General features: G+C 47.8%; 1 protein-coding gene across 3 annotated transcripts in view; it reads right to left on the bottom strand.

The window, feature by feature from the left end:
• The window catches only part of R3HCC1 (R3H domain and coiled-coil containing 1), a 193043-nt gene that overhangs the window by 84631 nt on the left and 93696 nt on the right, over positions 1-14716 (bottom strand). The gene's annotated exons all lie outside the window — the stretch shown is intronic.

Here is a 14716-nt window from a genome sequence, read left to right as displayed (position 1 = left end):
CAGCTAATTTCTTTCTATTTTTAGTAGAGACAGGGTCTAACTCTTGCTCAGGCTGGTCTCAAACTCCTGAGCTGAAGCAATCCTCCTGCCTCAGCCTCTCAGAGTGTTAGGATTACAGGCATGAGCCAATGCACCGGCCTCTATGTCTTTTTTATATGTCTTGTTAATGCTTTTTTTTTTTTTTTTTGAGTCAGAGTCTCACTTTCTCACCCAGGATAGAGTGCCGTGGCATCAGCCTAGCTGACAGCAGCCTCAAACTCCTGGGCTCAAGCAATCCTCCTGCCTCAGCCTCCTGAGTAGCTGGGACTACAGGCATGCACCACTATGCCCACCTAATTTTTTCTATATGTTTTTAGTTGGCCAATTAATTTCTTTCTATTTTTAGTAGAGACAGGGTCTCGATCTTGCTCAGGCTGGTTTTGAATTCCTGACCTTGAGCAATCCTCCCGCCTCGGCCTCCCAGAGTGATAGGATTACAAACATGAGCCACCACGCCTGGCCTTTTAATGCCATTTTTATAGATAATTTTTGATCTGATTTTTATATTTAATCTAAGTAAGTTATAGTTAATATTTAACTTTTTGATAACTTAAAATCTTTAAGTTATATTAAGTTAAATTAAATTATACATATTTATCTCAGTTTCTTTTTGTTCCTGTAACTGAATACCTGAGACTGGGTAATCTATGAAGAAAAGAAATGTATTTTTTGCTGTTCTGGAGACTGGGAAGTCTAAGGCCTTAATGATCCATCTGGTCAGGGGCTTCTTGCTGATGGGGACTGTCTGAAGCATCCTGAGGTGGCACAGGGGGTCCTCTGGTGGAAAGGGCACACTGAGAGCCAAACAGGCTGTTCTAGCAAACTTACTATTGTGATGAGGAACCCACTCCCACAGTGACCCATTCATCCATGAGTGGTTCCTCCTTCTTGCAGGAAGAGCCCTGGGACCCAATCATGTCTTAATGGCCCCACCCCTTACTACTGTTACTTTGGCAATTAAGGTTCAAAATGAGTTTCAGAGGGAACAGATATTCAAACCATGGAAATGTTTCTTTCTTTTTTTTTTTTTTTTAAACAGAGTCTCACTTTGTTGCCCAGGCTAGAGTGAGTGCCGTGGTATCAGCCTAGCTCACAGCAACCTCAAACTCCTGGGCTCAAGCAGTCCTCCTGCCTCAGCCTCCCAAGTAGCTGGGACTACAGGCATGCACCACGATGCCAGGCTAATTTTTTCTATATATATTAGTTGGCCAATTAACTTCTTTCTATTTATAGTAGAGATGGGGCCTCGCTCTTGCTCAGGCTAGTTTCGAACTCCTGACCTCGAGCAATCCACCCGCCTCAGCCTCCCAGAGTGCTAGAATTACAGGCATGAGCCACCGCGCCCAGCCAGCAATGTTTCTTGAATGTCTAGATCATTTCTCAATAGAATATAATATGGAATCATTAATTGCTAAACGTAAGTTTAGGCTCATCTACATTGTCTTATTCCAGAGCAACAAAAGGCATTTGAGTCTATCAATAAACATGATTTGTGCCACATTCGAAAATTGTGCCATGAAGAAGCATATATTTCTAGAAATTATGAAATAATGAATTCATAAATTTGTAAAAAATAGTTCATGATTTCTTACTTTCCAGTGTTTGCTGGAAAATTGAAGTTGATAAGGGTTCACAAATCCAATTCTGAGATGAGGCATCCACTCCAGAAATAGTGACATTAATCCATTCACGAGGGAAGAGCCCAAATGAACTAATAAACTAATCATGTCTTCAAGATCCCCCCCTGTCAACACTGTTGCATTGGGTATTCACTTTCTAACTCATGAACTCTGGGGGACACGTTCAAACCATAGTAGAAATAAAAAGCTGAAAGACAGAAAACAAAAGAGTGAATCCTGTGTGGTCACTTTGATTAAAATAAAATGAATTTATTTTAAGGATTTTTAAAATGAGCCTTATATGGAGATTAAGATGATACAAAAGTAGAATTTGGCCTTCTCTGTTAAAAGGACAAAGTAAATTTTGAGCCGGGCGCGGTGGCTCACGCCTGTAATCCTAGCTCTCTGGGAGGCTGAGGCGGGCGGATTGCTCGAGGTCGGGAGTTCGAAACCAGCCTGAGCAAGAGCGAGACCCCGTCTCTATTATAAATACAAAGAAATTAATTGGCCAACTAATATATATAGAAAAAATTAGCCGGGCATGGTGGCGCATGCCTGTAGTCCCAGCTACTTGGGGAGGCTGAGGCAGGAGGATCGCTTGAGCCCAGGAGTTTGAGGTTGCTGTGAGCGAGGCTGACGCCACGGCACTCACTCTAGCCTGGACAACAAAGCGAGACTCTGTCTCAAAAAAAAAAAAAAAAAAAGTAAATTTTGGCAGGTAGTATTGGCTGCTTTAATAAAAACAAATTATGAAATATTTTTCTTTACATTTTAAATGATCTATGTAAAAACAAAGATTTGTGTTTCATCAAGATAATTTCCTGGGAGACAGGAGCAGCGTGGCTGCCTAGACATAGGTGGTGCATGCCTGCTCCATGGAGAGGAAGCCAATGTCACATTGGGAAGACACTGCTGTGCCCTCCCTCCTCTCAGTGCTGAGACCAAGGAGGAACATGGCAGGCAGAGGAGGCAGAGGGACATAGAAACTCGCTCTCAAGCAGTGCACAATATCGCTACTAAACTCCCATGATTGACAGTAAAATTCTTCCAGTTTAACTCTGCAATTGTCTTCATGTTACTTTTAAAAGCAGTTGCTCCTAGTTTCCCCTCTCCCTACCAGCCCCTCTGTACAGACTTGAGTTTGGTCCTGCCCCAGACTCCTGCCTCCTGGTCTGTGAAATGAAATTCTCTCACCTGCCAGACATGGTCCCAGGTGTTGTAGAGGTGCTGAGCACACTGTGCTGTTCCCTGCCAGGGAGATCGTACCTTTTAATGAAATGCCTTTTAGGAATTTCAGTATGCAATCAGGAATCCCCTGCTTCTGACAGGTCCACAGAATGTAGCAGAACATTTACATTTTACTGCTGATTGACACTTGAAAATCAAATCAGGTGCTTTGACTAAAGCCAAGTTTGCTATACTTTGTGACCTTCACCTATGAATGCCATCAGCACCCAGGGGGCTGGGATGGATGATCATGCAATTCTTTTAAAATAAAGGAAAGCAAAACTCCAGAAATTACTGTTTTGTTTTGTTTTGTTTTTGAAGCAGAGCAAGGCAAGTTCATGGGCTGGTAAAAACAGCAATGGTTTAATCTTAATTCCTACCAGAGTATGATATGAGGATCGAAGTGATGTTTGAGGATGCTTAGTCCATGGTAATATTGAATAAATTAATTCCTTTATTGCTGAATAACAATTGCTCTGAATGTCTATTAAGTGATTGCTTCCTCAGGAATCCATATAGAATTCTTTTCTCAAGGATGCGTGTGTTCCATGGTTTTCCTGTCGTTTACATATATCACCCTCAGTATATTCATGCATTTCATTAGACAGGTGACTACAACAGAGGGAGTCTCCATGTCATTCATCATTTGCTACATTTCTTTTAATTAATCCCTAATATTACAGCAAAGGAACATACCAATGTTTCCTGATTAGGCATTTTGTTGGAGACATTTTATTTCTTTTGTCATTTTTGACATCGTAAATAATGAAGCCGGTAACATTTTTGTACATAAATGTTTCCCTAATCCGATTATGTCCTTAGGCGAACAGGTAGAACATGACGGTTGTTAGGGTGAGAACGGTCTTGGTGACCCAGAAAACGAGCACAAGGGAGCCCTGATGGCCTCTTGCCTGACACTGTCCAGGAGGACAGGCGGGGAGGGCTTAATCTGGAAGCAGACAGGAGACGTTCCAGGTGGAGCTGCAGCGTTTAAAGCCAGGAAGGGACCTTACTTGGGCACACTGCATTGGCTCCAGGGCATCAGGAACCCTCATCTGCAGTAACTGGCTGCTAATGCCCCTGCCCAGATCTGTTGTAAGAATTAAATATGACAATAAATGCAAAGCTTCTAAATCCGTGTCTGGTTAACATTAGGCACCCAGTAGAACCTGGATCCCTAAGTCTATGGCACAGACTGCATATCTTTTGCCTATATGCCTCTAGGCATTAGTATTTTGAATATTCCTAAGCAAAACACACAGACAATGTCACAGGGGGTTCTGGGCTCTGTCCACTGGGACTGAGAACACTGAGAATCCCTTTTGACGGTGTGGATGGAGCTGCCCTGCTACACAGATGCCTGGGCAGCAGGTCCTCAGGGTGTGGCCTTCCAGGCAAGGTACTTGGTCAGAAGGTGGCAATAACAAAGCCAACGGCGGACTTTCCAAGGCCCTCAATGGCTTCCTGTGGCAGCACCGCTATTGGCATGTGCATGTAGAGAGCGAGGGTGGCAGGGATTTTCAACCTGACTCAAGTCAGATGCAGCCAAGAAGGACAGGCATTGGGCAGCCCTCCTTAGCCCTACTGTGGGCCACCAGGTTGCCTGGACCCAGGTAGCTTCAAAGGTAGTCAGAAATTGATCACGGCTTTTCTCAAACAGGAGGAGAAAAGTAGAGGACATTGGCCATACATGATGACCACCCTCCCTGGCTCACATTCAAATAGCCTAAAGGAGGAACCAGAGGAGGATGTGAGTCAGACTGTCAGAAACAAATAGGAAGATGATGGACTGGCTTGTCCTGGAAAGAGCTAGCCCATCTCCTCCTCCACCAGTGCCTTGGCCACCTTCATCAGGACCACAACAACCAGAAATAACATGGCCATTTGAGAAGGTCGCATCATCCCAGGAAAAGAAATACTAAATAGGGCCAAGCTTGTGTCTGCATGAGATCAACATCTACAACAATGATTGAGCAAGTCTTTCTGTTAGACAATGTACACAAGACAATGGGGAAAATGGAGACACATTTGAGGGACAAAAACAAGAAGAGGAGGAGGAGGAAGAGGAGGAGGATGGGTAAAAGAAAACAGGCCATGGCAAGCACCGATAGTCCCTATAGTTCCAGTCACTTGGGGGGCTGAGGCAGGAGGATGACTTGAGCCCAGGAGTTAGAGGCTGCAGTGAGCTACGATGATGCCACGGCACTCTATCATAGGCAACAGCATGAGAGTCTGTCTCCAAAAAAAATAATAAATAAACAAACCAAGAAACAAAAACCAAAAAGCAAGTTATCACTTGAACAGAATTGTCAAATGAGAACATACACAGTCAGCCAACTGAAGACAAAAATAGAATAGAAGGTGCTGAATGCTGGTGTTCAGTGAGGAGTGGGGGTAATAGTTGCCGTATTTCCAAGGAGGGAGAAACCTTGGGATGAAATCAACAAAGGAATGTAGCCTACGGTAACTGCAATAAGAAAAGTGGAGGCGATAAAACAGGATGGTCACTTTGAGAGTGAGGTCTGGGTCATAATGAAGGTGGCAACAAGCAGATGTCATGGGATGGGCCAGAAACAATAGCTGCACCAGTGTGACAGGCAGCTAGGAGAGGGTCTTGGTGCAACAGGAAAGGAAAAGGTATAATGGGAGGGGCTGGCAGAGATCAGACCACAGGAGGGTCTTCAAGGACAGACCAGGAAGTGCCGGCTTTACCATAATATAAAGAATGATACGGTGTTAGAAATGTGCCATGTGCTCTGCTTCTGTGTGCTGCTACCTTTGATCAAGGAACCATTCTCGTTCCCTCCCGAAACGAGAGAGGTCATCAGTGCACAAGCATTAGCTACAGGAAGGGAAGCCTGATTGACATATGTGTGTGTTTTCATTTGTAATTATTTTATTGAACTTCTTAAGCAAGATGATGAAGACATTAAAGTACACTGTGTTATTTTTTGTACCTTTTGGTATGTCTAAAGAAAACTACAAGCTACAAACAAAAATAACGGCTGGGCGTGGTGGCTCATGCCTGTAATCCTAGCACTCTGGGAGGCAGAGGGAGGAGGATCATTTGAGCTCAGGAGTTTGAGATCAGCCTGAGCAAGAGCGAGACCCTGTCTCTACTAAAATTAGAAATAAATTAGCTGGACAACTGAAATATATATAAAAATTTAGCCAGGCATGGTGGCACATGCCTGTAGTCCCAGCTATGTGGGAGGCTGAGGCAGGAGGATCGCTTGAGCCCAGGAGTTTGAGGTTGCTGTGAGCTAGGCTGATGCCATAGCACTCTAGCCCAGGCAACAAAGTGAGACTCTGTCTAAAAAAAAAAAAAAAAAAAATATATATATATATATATATATATATATATATATATATATATGAAAAAGAAAAATAGAAGAAAAGGAGGGAGGGAAGGAGAGAGGAAGGAAGGAAGACGGTGCAGTCACCCAGTACATGGACGGATCACACGATGTCTCAGACCCCACCCTTCAGTCCAGTACGGATCCAGACTGTGTGGCCACCAGCCTCTTGGTGCCCTTACAGTGAGCCAGTGTGACAGAAGAGGCCAGGCTATGGAATGACAACCAGAACTCCCTCTGAGAATGTGGGAACAGCATTCAGGAAAGACAGCTGGGACTATGACAGCTGGCGTGTGCCAGGAGCCAGTCCTAGCTCACCCCACAGCACTAAGCATGGCTAAAATGGATGACCATGCCACTTTGTGACAGGACATCTGAGGGTCAGGGAGGCCAACAGCTGCCCGGGCAGCAAAGGGGACAGTGGGGGTGCCTAGGGCTGCACGGCCTGCATGTAAAACGCCCACTGTAACGATGTCATTAAACGTTTATAAAATTTTTTTGAGTTCTACTGACAACTCACCATATCTTGAGATTGGACACATCCTGGTCTTTCCAGTACATTTTCTGAATAGATTTGCTGCAACAGTGGTAGGTGACATTGTGTCAACCTCAGTCCAGAGTCCTCTTTGAACTTTTTCTTTGACGCATCACACTCAGGTTTCACTTTCTCTCATTGTGAGTCGTTCGTTTCTCAGCTCTCCTCTTCATCTTTCTGTTGTTCTGTCCCCTTCCCCATGTGTTGAACACACATCCGCCTGCCCAGCACGCAGGGCACCAGATGCACCCTTTCAGTTGCTTTGGTGACATTGGAAGAGGGTCTCTGCCAGACAACATTCCTGCAGGGGAAACAGGCTCACTAGCTAATAGATTTTTGCTTTCAATGGAAAAGTCTTTAGTAATAAAGTTTCTTTTGATTTTGCATCCTCAAACTGAAATGCACTGTAACAGATTCTTGGCAGAGCTTTTTAAACAAAGTATTTGTACATACATTGTATCGTCACATTCTCACACACTCTGCGGGACACAAAGCCCAGCATCTTGGAAGCTGCCACTGGCGGATCCAGCCTTTCCCTCTGAGAGCCACTGGCCATGTTTGTTCCTGTCACTGGACAGGCTGCTTCCCACTGTCCTTCCCTGGGGAAGGAGGAGGGACGTGGGTAACATGGGACATGTTGGAACAGCACTCGGATATCCAGGCCCAACCTAGATATAGCAGATACAGTAGAAAGTAGAGGGCTGGGCGCGGTGGCTCACGCCTGTAATCCTAGCATTCTGGGAGGCTGAGGCAGGCGGATTGCTCGAGGTCAGGAGTTCAAAACCAGCCTGAGCAAGAGCATGACCCTGTCTCTACTATAAATAGAAAGAAATTAATTGGCCAACTAATATATATAGAAAAAATTAGCCGGGCATGGTGGTGCATGCCTGTAGTCCCAGCTACTCGAGAGGCTGAGGCAGAAGGAATGCTTGAGCCCAGGAGTTTGAGGTTGCTGTGAGCTAGGCTGATGCCACGGCACTCACTCTAGCCTGGGCAACAGAGTGAGACTCTGTCTCAAAAAAAAAAAAAAGAAAAGAAAAGAAAAAAGAAAGTAGAGGAAGATGCAGGGAACGGTGAGGAGTAGGATGGACAGGAGTTGCTAACCACTGGCTTCTAACACAGAAGGAGATGGGGCAGTCCAGGGTGACTTCAACAAGTGTCCCTGAGTCTGGTGACAATTAGTATGGCATTGCTGCATGGATGTTATCCTTAGGTTATAAAATCCATGCCTTGTTGCCATGAAACAACAGAGAATCATGAGGCTAAAACAGGATTTAAGTTACTTATCTGTAAGATAAATTATTTGCACTACATTATCATAGCCTGGCCACATTGATTTCCCTGGGTCCCGCTATATTTGGAAAGTGGGGTAAGCTGTCTGCTCGGACATATGGATGACATGGAGGAGTTCAAGACTTCAGTGAAGGAAGTAACTCCAGATGAGGAGACAGCACAAGAGAGCTAGAACTGGAAGTAGAGCCTGAAGATATGACTAAATAGCTACAGTCTTGTGATAAAACTTGAACAATGAGGAATTGCTTCTTATGCATGAGCAAGGAACTTGATTTCTTGAGATGGAGTTTTATTCTGGTTAAAATGCTACAAACATCAGGGAAATGACAACAAAGGATTTAAAATATTACAGAAACTTAATGGATAAAGCAGTGGCAGGGTTTGAGAGGATTCACTCCAGTTTTGAAAGAGATTCTACTGTGGGTAAAAGGCTATCAAATAGCAACACGTGCTACAGGGAAACCTTCTGTGAAAGGAAGAGTCCATTGGTGTGGCAAAATTCATTGCAGCATTTTCAGAAATTGCCACAGCCACCCCAACCTTCAGCAACCACCACTTTGATGAATTCCAACATCGAGGCAAGAGCCTCCACCAGCAAAAAGATTATGACTCTCTGAAGTCTCAGATGATCATTAGCATTTTATAGCAATAAAGTATTTTTATTGGATATACCTGGTCTGCTTTGTACAAAATGCAAAAAATAAATAAAGTATTTTTAAATTAAGGTATGTACATTTTTTAGGCATGATACTATTGCATTCTTAAAAGACTATAGTATAGTGTACCCATAACTTTTACATGCACTGGGAAGCCCCAAAATATGTGTGATCCTCTTAATTGTAATATTTACTAGATTGTGGTAGTTGGAACTGAATCTGCAATATCTTCAAGGTTTGCCTGTATTTCTGAAATCACTGCCTTATCTGATGTATGGTTCAAAAATATTTTCTCCCATCCTGTAAATTGTCTCTTCCCTCTATTTATGGTGTCCTTTGTTTTTTATAAGCTTTTTAGTTTGATGTAAACTCATTGTTTGTTTTTGCTTTTGTTCTTTGTGGGGTTTTTTGGGGGGAGGAGTTATATCTAAAAAATCTTTGCCTTTCCTGGGCCAGGTCAGCCACAAAGAGCAGAGCCAGGGAGAGGGGCCCCACACGATACAGCCTCCCACCAGTGAGAACACCAGCTCTCTCTTCTGAATCTCTCCCCAAACCTCCCATTGCAGGCTTTTCTCAGCCTATCCCAGCAGGAAAAAATCTGTGCAACTGTTAACAGGAATTACAGAGAATTCCAAGGAGAAACAGGAAAAAGTATTCAAGGTATTTTGTGAAATAAAGAAAGCTAAGAAGTTGAAGTACAAATTTAATGACTGTCAATCCATCTTTTTTTGTGTCTTCTAGGCATTTGTATCATATGCTGAGAGAACATTCTGGAAGAACTTAAATTATGAGGGGCAGGTTAGAATATGGAGTATACATGTTGTAAATTTCAGAGCTCTGGGTTTTAGAATATGTTTATTTAAACATATGCACTTTGTCTACAGAAGAAGACTGTAGGCCTAAAACAAATATACTCAATTTGAACCTTGGCCTGGAGATTCTTCAGAGCTTGCTTGCCAGGGTTAAAGGGGCGTCCCTGCCCAGGGTAGGTGACTAGACAATTCACTGCATACAGCATGCCCTGGGCACTGACTCTGTCCCAGGCCAGGCTGCAGGTGCTCTGCAAAACATTCTCCGTGTCAGGCCAGGCATGGGGACTCACACCTGTAATCCTAGCACTGCAGGAAGCCAAGGCAGGAGGATCGCTTAAGCCCAAGATTTCAAGACCAGCTTGAGCAAAAGCAAGACCGTATCTCTAGTAAAAATAGAAAAAATTAGGCAGGTTTGGCGGCAGGCACCTGTAGACCCAGCTACCCGGGAAGCTGAGGCAGCAGGATCGCTTGAGCCCAGGAGTTTGAGGCTGCAGTGAGCTAGGCTGATGCCATTGCACTGTACCCAGGGCCACGGCATCCTAGGGTGACATAAACGATGTGTGCATGGCCTGACAGTTGTGCTTTAACACTAGAGGATTTTTCCTCAAAGATCACATGCTCCCATCTCCTGTCCCACCTGCATTCAGCAACACACCCACACATGCAGTCCTCTTCTCCAGTTCCAACCTTTTGGGGTGCTGCAGGCAAAAACTCAGCAAGGTCAACCAAGTTCAAGCCTTGTGGAGAAGGGTGGGAGTTGCCCAAGGTGAGACAATTGATTAGCCCAGAGAGCTGTGCTCAGCTCTGGAAGCCGCTCCCAAGCCTCCTTCCCTTCACTGGGCCTCAATACCAGCACCCACAAGGTCAGTCCCCCTCACCTGTGCCGGGCCTGCAAAACTGCTGGGGTGGGGGTAAGGTGATCACCAAAGGCACCCCAGGATCCCTTCTTTCTTACCCACTCTACAGCCCCTAATTCACCCTGTGTCCACCACGAAGGCAGGAACTTGACTCGAGTGGCCTTTGGGATTCTGGGTCCCTGTACCCTGTGCCTGGCACGGCGCTGGGTGGGGAGGGGCGGCTGGAGAGGCCTGACCCACATGGGTTCCTCACCGAGGGCCATTCAGTTTCCTGTGCCTAGTAGCCTCCCACCGTCCTGCCTCCCAAGGGCTTTCAAGAATCTAACGTGGAAGGGAAATCCAGAAGAAAGGCTGAATTGGGTTTCTGTGGCTTGCCTGACAGGAGGCCCAGTGGAGGGGAAATGCCATTTAACTGACATCAAACCTAGAGAAGAAAACATGAGCTGCTGGGGCTGAGCCCCTGCCAGGATGCTTCCCCAGCAAAAGAACAGGAAACAGGGACTTTCTGCCGCTGCTCATGAGGCCTGGGAGGCGGTGGCGAAGAGAAGCTGAGATTTGGGCAGATGTCCTGAGTCTTCACACAGAAAAACAGGAAAAAAAAAAAAAAAAAAGAATGCCTGGCAGTGACTCATGCCTGTAATCCTAGCACTCTGAAGGCAGAGGCAGGAAGATGGTTTGAACTCAGGAGTTCCAGAACAGCCTGAGCAAGTGCAAGACCCTGTCTATACTAAAAATAGAAACAAATTAGCCGGACAACTAAAAATATATAGAAAAAAAATTAGCCGGGTATGGTGGCGCATGCCTGTAGTCCCAGCTACTTGGAAGGCTGAGACAGGAGGATCCCTTGAGCCCAGAAGTTGGAGGTTGCTGTGAGCTAGGCTGACACAGCGGCACTCTAGCCTTGGTGACAGAGTGAGACTCGAAAGAAAGGAAAGAAGAAAGAAAGAAAGAAAGAAAGAAAGAAAGAAAGAAAGAAAGAAAGAAAGAAAGAAAGAAAGAAAGAAAGAAAGAAAGAAAGAAAAAGAAAGAAAGAAAAAGAAAAGAGAGATAGAGAGAGAAAGAAAAGAAAGAAAGAAGAGAAAGAAAGAAGAAAGAAAGAAAGAACGAAAGGAGGGAGGGAGGAAGAAAGAAAGAAGAAAGAAAGAGAGAGAAAGAAGAAAGAAAAGAAAAGAAAAGAAAAGAAAAGAAAAGAAAAGAAAAGAAAAGAAAAGAAAAGAAAAGAAGAGAAAAGAAAAGAAAAGAAAGAAAGCGTGAGAGAAGAAAAAAGTCCTGAGTCAGGAGGGGAAGCTGTTGGAGATTAGAGAACAGGAGGGACAGGCGCGGTGTGAACATGGTGGGATGGCGCAGCTTCCCCAATCTCACTCGTCCGGGTTTCGGTCCGTGCCGGTCCTGGCGCGGACAAGACCCAGAAACCAACCACGCGCCCAGCGGCGCAGCCCCGCTAGCGCCTGTCCCTGCCCTCCCCGCCGGTGGCAGAGGCGCTCCCCGACCGCGTTTCCCTCTCTTTTCCGGTTGGAATTCCCGCCTGTGGCGGAATGTATAATCTGGCTCCGCCCCGGAAATAATCACGTGAGGACGTATTTAAGCCGCCGCGGGAAGTTTGGATCCACTTTGGAGTTGGATTTCGCGGCGCGCGCTACGGAAGCGGACCGCTCCCTCTCGCCATGGGACTGGCCGGCGCAGGGCGCATCCGAGGACCCGGGTCACTGCTCGGAAACCCCCAGACCCTTATGTTCTTCGTCGTCGTCTGTGGCCAGTTGGTGAGTCCCCGCCGCGGTCCGTTGCTCGAGCAGAGCGTGCCCGGTGTTCTAAGGGGACAGAGGATTCGGGCACAAAGAGCGGTGCCTGGCCGGGCACCTGTGGCTGGGCAAGTCGGGCGGGGCGCACCTGTCGGCGGAGTCGGGGGAAGAGCGGGGACCCCGCGCGGGGCCGCCGGGGAGAAGCGCGCTCTGGGGGAAGGGGGGGGACTTGCACCGAATTCCAGGACCGAGGGTCCCGCGGCCCAGCCGGAACTGCCCAGCGCGTCACCAGGACCTGCGGCCTGGCCTTGTGCCCCTTTGCCACTTGGTCCCTCTGCCCTTTCTGCCTCCCTCCGTCCCCTCTGTGCATTTTACTTTCTTGGATATTGAATTTAGTTGAGGTTTTCTTCCTCCTGCCCCGCTGCCTCTGCCCCCCGCCACCCCCACCGCCACCCCCCTCTCCCGCCACCCCCATCGCCACAGCCACCGCTTGCTCTCCAACCCCCACCTACCTCCCACCCCAGCCTGACCGCCCCTCCACCCCCTGGCACCATGCCAATCTATAAGACAGTGAGTCATCCAGCTCACTGCAACCTCACAGTCCTGGGCTCAAGCGACCCTCCCGCACAGCTGGGACTACAGACAAGGGTCAGGAAGCCCAGGCAGTTTTTCTCTTTTTAGTAGATTGGGGGTTTCTTTCCTGGTCAGGCTGGTCTTGAACTCCTGCCCGGAGCAGTCCTCCTGCCTTGGCTTCCCGGAGTGCTAGGATTCCAGACAGGAGCCACTCTCTGTCCCTGACCCAAGTTGTGGTTTTTAAAAGTGTATTGTGGGCCGGGCGATTTTGAAACCAGCCTGAGCAAGAGCGAGACCCGTCTGTACTAAATATGGAAAGAAATAAATTAATTGGCCAACTAAAATATATAGAAAAAATCCGCCGGGCATGGTTGCGCATGCCTGTAGTTAGCTGTTCGGGAGGCTGAGGCAGCAGGATCGCCTGAGCTCAGAAGTTGAGGTTGCCCATCAACAGAGTGAGACTCTGTCTCAGAAAAAGAATTCCTGAGTCAGGAGGGGAAGCAGTTCGGGCTTGAAGAACAGGAGGGACAGGCGCGGTGGGAACATGGTGGGATCCCACAGCTCCTGCAATCCCGGCTCTGAACTACTGCCCTGTTCACAGCGCAGGACCAAATCCAGGTGGGCGACACCTCCCGTCCCCCCCACTTCCTGCCCCACCTCAGTGGTCCCCAGTTTCCGTCCGTGGGGTCCTGGTGCGGATAGAACAGAAACCAACCACGTGCCCAGCTGCGCAGCCGCTTAGCGCCTGTCCCTCCCCTCCCGGGCCCTGGCGGAGGGGCACCCAGACCGTATTTCCCTCTCTTTTCTGCTTTTGGACTTCCCGCCTGTGGCGGCATCTACCGTGTTTTCCTGAAAATAAGACAGGGTCTTTATATTTATTTTTCCTCAAGAAGACACCCTAGGGCTTATTTTCAGAGATGTATTTTCCCCTCAAAGCCTCAGCTTGCAGCACGCACAGGATGGCCGGGACCTGACAGGGGGAGCCGACCTTGTTGGTGGGGCTGCCCGCACCTTTCCTGTCACCTCTGGGATAGTGGCTGTCACGATGGGGCAGATGAGAAGAGATGCTCGTAGTCTTTACCGCTCTGCGCCGAAATGCATGGGTTGTGCAGATGCCACGTCCATCGCTAGGTCTTATTTTCGGGTTAGAGCTTTTATTGTGCAAATGCTTAGACATCCTGCTAGGGCTTATTTTTTCGGTAGGTCTTATTTTTGGGGAAACACGGTATTTACTGCCTCCGCCACAGGATGACGCGATGCGGGGTGTGTCCGAGAGCACCACAGCCTGCAGAGAAATCTGGCGGCTTAGATTTGTAATCCCGTGCCTTAGGCCGCCGCGGGAAGTTTGGATCCACTTTGGAGTTTCAGTCCGCGGGGTGTGGGACAGGAGCGCTCCCTCTCGCCAGGGGTCTGGCTGCGGCAGGGCGGGTCCCAGGAGCCGGGTCACTGCTCCGGAACCTCAAGTCCTCTATGTTCGTTGTCCCTAGTCCTTGTTGTCTTCAGTGTCCCGTAGGTTGAGTTGCCACCGCGGTCCCTTGCTGGAGCAGGGCGCGCCTCCTGCTAGAAGGAGACAGGCGATTAGGGCACAAAGAGGGGTGCCTGGCCCGGCACCTGTGGCTGGGCAAGTCCGGGTGTGGGGTGGGGGGACGAACCTGTTGGCAGAGTCGGGGGAAGAGCTGGGCCTCCGGGGAGAAGCGCGCTCTGGTGGGGCGGGGTAGACTAGCACCGAATTCCAGGACCGAGGGAGGGTCCCGGGGCCCAGCGGGAACTACAGAGCGCGTCACCAGGACCTGTGGCCTGGGGTTCTGCCCCGTCTCTCCATTTTCTTACCCCTGCACTTTCGTCTCTCCATCCCTCTGTCCCTTTCTTCCTTCCTCAGTCCCCCCGTGCATTTTACTTTGTTGGATATTTAATTTAGTTGTGTTTTTGTTTCTCCCACCCTGCCGCCACTGACTCCTCCCCCGCTAGCTCTCCAACGCCCACCTACCTGTCACCCCCACCTGACCGCCC

The sequence above is a fragment of the Microcebus murinus genome, chromosome 24 (assembly GCF_040939455.1).
Source record: "Microcebus murinus isolate Inina chromosome 24, M.murinus_Inina_mat1.0, whole genome shotgun sequence".
Taxonomy (NCBI): Eukaryota; Metazoa; Chordata; class Mammalia; order Primates; family Cheirogaleidae; genus Microcebus; species Microcebus murinus.
The sequence above is the reverse complement of the archived record's forward strand: the minus strand, read 5'-3'. Positions and strand labels throughout refer to the sequence as shown.